General features: G+C 46.4%; 1 non-coding gene across 1 annotated transcript; it reads right to left on the bottom strand.

Moving 5' to 3' along the window:
• Positions 1 to 447: 447 nt before the first annotated feature.
• On the bottom strand, positions 448 to 600 carry LOC134426050 (5.8S ribosomal RNA). Its single transcript, XR_010029848.1, has one exon. It is a non-coding gene; the product is annotated as a 5.8S ribosomal RNA (ribosomal RNA).
• Positions 601 to 8,875: the final 8,275 nt, after the last annotated feature.

Raw genomic sequence — 8,875 nt, 5'->3', positions numbered from 1 at the left:
GGCTACGGGTGAGGCCTGCACCTCATCTCCCTCTTGCCCCCTCTGTTCTCCCAGCCCACGGTGATGTTTTCAACGCTGTCTCTCACTCTCCTCATCTCCCACCACCACCATACTGCGGCATGGGTGCCCCAAGGACAAACTCTGCCCCAGTGGCTCACTCCAGGAGTGGGGAGCTATGGATCAGTCCCTGAGTCTGCATATAGGGGGATGAAGGCCCTGCGCGGCAACAATGACGATGACAGCCATGACGATGATGACGCCTGCTGGGTCACAGGGAAAAAATTGAGGCCGCCAAGGGAAAAGCATCCCTTGCCAAACCCCTGACCGCCTTCCCTCTGGGCACCAGCGAGCCAGCATCGTCTCCGCTGCTGACCACAGTCAACTGGCCTGCGAGGCGACGCCAGCCGCACCACTGTGGTGGCCCCCGGACGGCGACTGATCGTCAAGAAATGCTCAGACGGGCGTAGCCCCGGGAGGAACCCAGGGCCGCAAGTGCATTCAAAGTGTGGATGACCAATGTGTCCTGCAATTCATACTAATTCTTGCAGCTAGCTGCATTCTTCATTAACGCATGAGCCGTGTGATCCACCGCTAAGTGTTGTCTGGCTTTTGGCACCGATACCGCACGTGTGGAGGGGCTGGGACCACTCACATGAAGCGGCCCCTTTCTCTTGTGCTGAGGACGTGCAGGCGCGTGCCTGGCTTTGACCACCCTTACTTGATAGTCAGGATTGCAGACATAGGAGATCCAGCCACACTGAACTGGAATTCTTCCTCAAACCTCCACATTATGGCGGCACTGAAGGAGATCTGAGCAGTCTGGGTCCCACCTGGTGCACCGATGTCTTCCTCAGGCACAAACTTGAAGCAGAAGCCCACGTTGGCAGTTGAAGGTCTATAGGTGAAGGGAGCATCAATATCTCCTAGGTTAATCAGTTTCACCTGCAGCAGCAAGAAAGCAAAATGGAAATACATGTAGAATCTTCCCTTCTTGTGAGTTATTGTCTAATGATGCAATTAATACCCAGAAATAGCAGACGATGCTTTGAATGGCAAAAAAATACAACAGGACAAGTTCTGCCTTGAAGTTTTCATGCAAAGCAGCGGCAACTCCACAGAACTGGAGTCCACAACCCTGGGGTTATCCCATGCACACAGAGCTGTGCACCTCTGATCAGCATCACCAAGTTCATTCAGACCTGGCCCTGAGAGCAACGTGGGCTGATTGCAGCTGCGCAGGGAATCAGCCCAGAGCTGCTGCTGCCCCAGTGAGCACAGCTCCAACAGCACCATCTACTCATTCACCTTTTCCCATGTCATGAAAACAATACATTGATTATGAGGCATCAGCATCAAAATGTATAGACAGCATCATCTTTTGGTAAGAAAACTCAGCATGTCTTTGCCTCCCACAGCCAAGCTTTTGGAAGTGTCTGGCATGATGTAGTGCCTCATCTTCTACCTCTTTCAGCTGCTCTCTCTTTGGATTTTGTTGCAAACTTGACACTATTGGGAAGGAGACAAATAGGTAGAAAAATGCTTTGCTTTATTCCCAGGAACACTTTTCTCTTTCTAGAGCCAGAGATGCACCAAGGCTGAAGTGTGTTGAGGGACTGGTCAGCAAGGGAAAGAACTCCCAAGCCCTTTGCAAGGGCCAGCACTGAGCCAGGAGGCTGGATGGCTTTCCTGTGACTTGCAGCAATAAGCAGGAGACACTTGACTGGAAGCTGTCTGCAGTGGACTGAAGCTCAAAGGCAGCCAGTTTGTTCCAGCTGCTTCTGAACAGCCCAGTCCAAAGGTGCCTTGTGTCTGGCACTGCCACAAAAGCCTCTGAACATCCCTTTTTGACCCAGGCTTCGTTTCATATGCCAAGGGGTTGTTTTGCAGCAAGCCTCCCAGCTGATTCCCAAAGAAGGAACTGGGGCTTCATGAACAACAGACACCTTTCAGACCCTCCCAGATTTCACCAGTAGATCAAATATTCCCTGCTCACAACTGCCCAGGTCGGCAGCAATTCCACACTTCCACCAGGCTTGCTCTGCCTCAGGAGCCATCAGGATCCACCCCAAGCCTTCTGCTCATGTCATAGATGTGGGGGGTGTCGATAGAAATGTTCCCAAGGTTCAGAGTAGGAGAGCTGAATTCTACCAAGGGTCCTTGGCCTTCCCCTGAGAGGTGCAGGGGCAGCCTGCTCTCACAGCCTGGGGAGAGATGTCTATCGCACTACAATCATTCCCTCTGTTATACTGGATTTTCCAGGCTGCCTCAGTGCTAGACCCTGACTCTGAGCTGGATGCAACCAGCTCCTGATGCTGCAGGAGAGGATATGGACCCTCCTCTTCCCTCAGCCTTGGGGCTGACTTCTAATTTCTAACCCATTCCTTGGGCTGCTTTCCAATTTCAGCCACCAGTCTGCTGAGTTTAAAACATCTCTGCTGCCTTGTAGTGACAGGCCAAGGAGTTACAGGTATAAATTGAAAGAAAGGAAATTTAGCTTAGATATTAGGAAGAAATTTTTTACTCTGAGGGTGGTGAGACACTGGAGCAGGTTCCCCAGGGCTGTTGTGGAGGTTCCAGCCCTGAAAGTGTTCCAAGCCAGGCTGGATGGGGCTTGGAGCTACCTGCTCTAGGGGGAGGTGTTCCTGCCCAGAGGCCTTTAAGTCCATTCCATCCTTAACATACTCTGGTTCTATGCTTTCCTTCCCATGCACTTAGAGGAGCTTTGAAATCATTCAGTGAAGGCACAGAGCTCCTACAGAGTTTGGCAATTACCAAACTACCTGGCCCAGGAACACAGGACTTCGTTGCCAAAGTCCCCAACTCCTGACACTCAGCACTGTGTTCTATTTCCACAGACAGAGCTGCAAGGGCTCAATTCCCACAAAGGGAGAGAGGCAAGTGCTGGCCAAGGCCGCTCCTTCTACCAACACCCTGGGCTCAGGGGGGCTCAAACACCTCTGCTCTGCTGCTGTCTGGGCACTGGGAGGTGATCCAGGCTCAGGGAACACATTTGTAACTCAGCTCCTGCTGCCTGATGATGGATCCATGTCAAATGGACCCATCATCCTGGAGGCCAGGGGCCTGCAGGGGCTGAGTGCTTGTTCACTAAAGCTGTTCTGCTCTGCAGCTCTCTGGCCTTTGGGGGAATGCTGACAAAGCCATGGCATGAAAACCTCTCCCTGCACTGCCTGGGCTGTTCTGGGATCAGTCAGGCACACACAGCATTCTGAGCCCTGGCCTGGCACAGGAGACTCCCTGGGAGCTGCAGGGCCAGGGGGGATGTGCCAGCACTGTCCTGCTGACCAGGGACTCTTCCCAGCACTTCCATGGGAGCCCCGTGGGCTCAGGCTTGCACCATGGCTTCACTGAGGGGGAGAGAAGCAGGGCAAAGGAGCTGTACCTGAGATGCTGCAGTAAGCCACACTTCCATTCTCCAGTGCTTCCAGGGGTCTGAAGGTCACCTTGAATTTGGCCAAACAATTTGGCCCAATTTCTCCCTCCTACAGCAGAAAGAGACAGCAAAACATTGCTCTGCAAACTTCACATTTCTTGTTTTCAACCACACTTCTGTAAGCCTCTGTTTAGAGCATTAGTAATGAGTGAACAACACAAGGAGCCCAAGGAAACACTCCAAACCCATCTCAACACAGCGCTGGAAGCTCTCAATGCTCAGCTGTTCAGCTGCCACTCTCCACAATATTCCTGCTGCTCTGACAAAGGCTCTTGGTCACATCATGCTGCTGTCAGCTACAGTGGGATGCAACTGCCACTGTGCACTGGTGGCTCTCCACAAGAAGAAGGGAACATGATGCCTGTCTTGGGTCGACTATATGATGCTTTTATCCCAAATCGTCTTGTTCTGTTTATGCTGAATAATAAGTTTTGCACCTTTAAGACTTGTTGCAGAGAGTGAAGGGGGGAGAGAAGAAGCAGCAGTTTGTTTTCAGACACTGCACTCACTCCTCCACATTCCTGCTCCTGGACTGCATTCTCTGTGGATGGACAGACAGCGGGACAGAGCTCTCCTTTGCTTTTAGTTAATTTAGCTTGCTGAGGCAAAGAAGTTCCCTGGACTGTGGGTTTTTTTTCCCTTTTCTTTGGACCTGTTCAAAACTGCTCTGGACTGAACACCAGAAGAGCACCGACAGCTCCACCTGTGGCCACTGGGCTGGGCCTGGTCTGCCACATTTTCAGCACTAGAGGGACTGATCAGAGACTTAGTGAGCTGAGCTGCAACCCAGGGAGGGACTTTCTCAGTTTGTCATCTCTTTTGGAGCAGCAAGGGGTTTTATTGATTAATACTGTTTAGGGTTTATTGTTTAATAAACAGGTTTTTTCCACTTCAAGGAGGTCTTTTCTCCAGGACCGGTTGGGGGTAGGGGCCGATTGAATCTGCTTTCCGAGAGGAGCCCCTTTGGGGGGTTCTCTCCCAAATTTGCCCGGAACCAGAACCTTAGAAATAAAAATATTAGTTTAACCTGTATTGAAAGAAAGCAGAGGCTGGCATTATTCTAGGGTTTACTCCAAGATGAGAAGGGATGTTGCACTGTGCAGACATCAGGCATTCATTGTCTCTCACAATGCCATGTCGACAGAAGGGAACCAGGACATCATTTTGATCATCACAGGCTCAATTTTATTGATCAGTACGGCGGGTTAAATACAGTTAATAATGAGCTTCATACATATTGCAAAAGTTGAGCTCAGGATTGGTCAGCTTACATATCAGCACCTACGCCTACTTCTACATTCCTATGGTTCTACTTTTGATACTTTCTACATATTCTTAGGATATATTCAGGACTAATCTCAACTCCCTATCCTCATGTTGCAGCAAGGTCACTGCTGACTTTTCCTTTCAGCTTGCTGACTGCTGACTTTTCTCCTTCAGCTTAACCAGTGGCATTATATCAGTGTGGCCTTTCTCAGCTAACCAATTATTAATAATGCTCTCCACATTTCCCCCGTTTTCTTCTTGTGCAAGGAGATTAGTTTGCCATGTTTTTGCTATTGTACGGCTGACCATGTTTTGGATACAGTTAAAGATACAAGGCAAAATAAGCAAAAACAGTAAAATTACACCCAGCAGTCCTATAGCATAGATCACAAGGTTCCTCAGCCACGGTCCGAGTCCCAGGCCTTTAAGCCATTCGTCAATTCCTAAACCGTCTTCTTCCTTAAGTTTGTGAAGTCCCTGTTGTAATTCTTTTATCTTAGTGTGAATGGACACTGAATGATCAGACAGATTCATGCAACACATTCCCTCGAACTCTTCACATCCATGCCCTTGTGCTAAGAGCAAAAAATCTACAGCAGCTATATTTTGCAAAACAGCATGGTTAACACTTTGCACGTCTGCAGTTAGCATGTCTAGGATTTGTGATGTCTTGTTCAGCTCATCCCTTGCCCAGCATCCTAATTGTTTTGCTAAATTCATGGCTTTATTGGCAGATCCTCCTGGTAAGATAGTTGAAACCACCACCTGTTTGAATGTGCCCCAAAACCGTGGATCTCCTATCTTGCTGCAGTCTAAGTCATGTATGCTACGTTTTCTCCTGTTTGAATTTTGACTCAGCTGCATTAGCAAGGACACATTAGGATGAAACAGTGACAATTTTCCCAAAAAACAGGGCCCACCCTGTGGTTTAGCTGGTATACCATTCCATGCCCTGTCTCCACAAATCAAAAATATTCCTGTGGGTAATTTCATTGGTGCTGTGATATTTGTGCCGTTACATTGACTGTAATGCTGTGGAGAGAATTCACTCACATTCAGGGATGAATCTAGGGTGGCCCATGTTTCTTTAGGTTGGTTTAAATTCTGAGCACCCGAAAGTTTGAAGCTAAACCATCCACCAGCTGTAGTGTTAGATATGCTGGCATTTGTACTTCCAAAAAGATCCAATTCCTCAGGAGGAGAGTGCAAAGAGGTGTTAAGTGATTGGATTAGTAAGCATTGACGATAGCCATCACTCTGACCTGCAGTATACCCTTGTTGCACCGGCAATGTGATGTTTGACATGTTAGACATACATAAGGTTTGATTGTTTATCAAACTACAAAATTCTCCAGGAGACCACACCGGAAGTCCCACCAGGCATGTTCGAAATGGGTTAGTGACTCCTCCAAGGCTAAGACAAAGTGATGATTGGTTAGTTTGATTAGCAAGTGTTACCCATAAATTTTCCCTTGGTTGACTAAAGTGTGTTACTCCTACTGCTTCACTTGCTACAGCATTGAGCAGTATTACAAAAACAAACCTCATTTTTCTTTCTGCTTACTTTGCTTCTCCTTTTCTTCCTTCTGCTTACGTTGTTTTTTCTTTCTTCGCTGTCTTTTCCCTGGTTTGCTAGATTGTCTATTGTAAGGCTGAGTCAATTCTTGAATATACTGATCTAATTTCTAAATCAGCATCCTTGCTCACAGGTATAGCACGAGGTAAGTTTGAAGGCAAATCAGCTTTGCAGCGAGCTGCTATGATACGTGAGGCTCTAGTAATTTCAAATATTCTAAGGCTTTCCTGTAACTTCCACCTAAGATATGCTATAACCACTTGTTCTGCACTCTCAAAGAGCTGTAATCCTGTCCGTCCTGGCAGGCCAGTACTTTGTTCAAGAGCTCTAACCCAGATATGATTTCGAATCCACTTTCCAAAACAAGATGTACACCATAAATATCCTAATGACTTCTGTGAATACCAATAAACCTGATTACAATCTGCACAATGCAAAGCTACCCATGCATGGCATTTATCTTTATCCTTTTTGCAAACATAACAAGGAAGCGAATGTAAGTAAGGACCAGTATAAAACTGTGTATCTTCAACCCAAAGCAACCAATTCAATGGTGGTGATCGCAAAGCCTCTTCAGCCTTTTTACTATATGAGGCTAACAGCTCAAGGTCTTTCTTTAACACAAGGTGTATCTTATTTCGTAATCGTAGTTCTTGTTCGTTATCCTCCTCAACAACTATATCCTCCCGAGAGTCCCACAACAGTAAAATTGTTCTAATCATAGAAAATTAATTAGCAATCACTGATACCCCTATTCAAATGAGACCGTTCCCTTTTTTGCCTTCTTCTTCTTATCTGTCTTCAATCTTGCTGCTCCTAATTTCACTGGTCCTGCCACTTTCAAACTTAATTTTTGCAACTTATCAACGCAGCAATCTAATGCTCTATCAGGATCCCCTTGGAAGGGTCCTACAACTGAATGCTCTGTTAAAGGCACTAATTTCCTACACCTTATAGAAACTATACGTGATTTACTTTGAACCTTAATTCTATTTACAATACATTGTATTTCCCATCGATAATAAGCAAGAACCTTCTGTTCAGGAGACTCATAAAGATTTAAAGCTATATATGCGTTTTGCCCCGTTTGTCTCCTTAATTCATCTTGCCAGCTTTTACCCCACGTGTGCTCGTGTTTACAGGTATGACACCACAAATCCCATAATAATGATTGTTCTATCCAAAAAGTTCTTTTACAACCCCCACAACGTAGAGCTATCCAGGCAGCACAATGTGGATTGTGACAGTCAAGGCAATGTAGTTTCGCTGGATCTGTTAAGTGAAAAGTTGATAATGAGTCAATGAAACCAATCAACTCCTGGGCCGTCCGGTAGTGACGTGTCAGTGCTCTGTCCACCGCTTCCGAGTACCCCTTCAATTGAAACAGTAGTGGTTGTAGGACTAGAAGCAGTTTCTTCCCCAGTCGCTCCTTGTCCTCCTCCGTAAGGCGATCCACCAGAGGCTGCATCAAAAACAGGTTTAGTCCACTTAGCAGGCACCCACAAAGGCCCTGTAGGTGAGGAAACACAAAGATACCCCCGACCCCAATATAATACTTTTGCAGGTTTTTCCCATAATCCTGTACTTGGGTTCTTATACTTAACCCAGACCTCTGCTTCCTTAGTATTTTCCTGACCTGACCTCGGATGATGTTTCATTGCAGGGGGGTATCATCTTCCCCAAAAATGCATAAATGATTAATCACATACAAAACCTTAGCCAAACATGCTTGTGGATCTGTCAAATCTTGATGTTTTTCAATATACTGCTTAAGGGTACCGTTTGCTCTTTCCCGTAAAGCTTTCCTTAACTGTATCAGTAACTCATACAATCGTTTATTATTCACTTCCTTAATTGCTGCTTCCTCTATTCGTTTGACTACTCCTGCAACATACATAGAGTCTGTGACCACATTTAAAGGCTCCTCTAAGTTGGACACTGCCCATACTACTGCTAACAATTCCAAAGTTTGTAAGCTATCTGCAGGGTCTGCTGTGAGGAGTTGATGCTTCCATTGTCCTTTTTCCTGCCAGGTAACAGCAGCATGCCTTGATTTCTTTCCTGCATCTGTAAAAACTGTAATAGCTCCTTCTATGGGGTTTTCTTCTCTCAAAGGTCGAGTAATCCAGTTCCATTCTGTCATCCATTGCAAAACTCTAGGCACTAATTTACTAGTCTCTACTTTAGCAGGTGACATCAATAATGCTTCTTGTAAATTCTTTGAATTTATCAAGTACCAGTCCAAGGTTTCTTTTTCCATAGGTAATCTAATAGTAGCAGGTTCTCTACCATCCACTTCAAGAATTCTGAGACGCCCCTTTTTGATTAATGCAGCCAATTGTTCAATTTTTGAAGATATTGTTTTCTTATGCTGTAGTGGTGGTGATAACCATTCCAACACCCGTATCTCCCCCGTTTTCTTTTGCAACTGAGAGAGAGCACCAAGCAAGTGGCAAGGGCTATTCCAAATAGTAAGGTCAATGGGGTGGTCGAGTTGTCGACGAGACACATACCCTTGCTGTACACAGTTACTAATTTGCTGCAAAGCAAGATGATGCTCCTTTGTCAGGTGTACAGGAGTA

The sequence above is a fragment of the Melospiza melodia genome, chromosome 17, assembly GCF_035770615.1.
Source record: "Melospiza melodia melodia isolate bMelMel2 chromosome 17, bMelMel2.pri, whole genome shotgun sequence".
Lineage (NCBI taxonomy): Eukaryota > Metazoa > Chordata > Aves > Passeriformes > Passerellidae > Melospiza > Melospiza melodia.
Note: the sequence above shows the minus strand (reverse complement) of the source record. Positions and strands in the feature narration are given on the sequence as shown.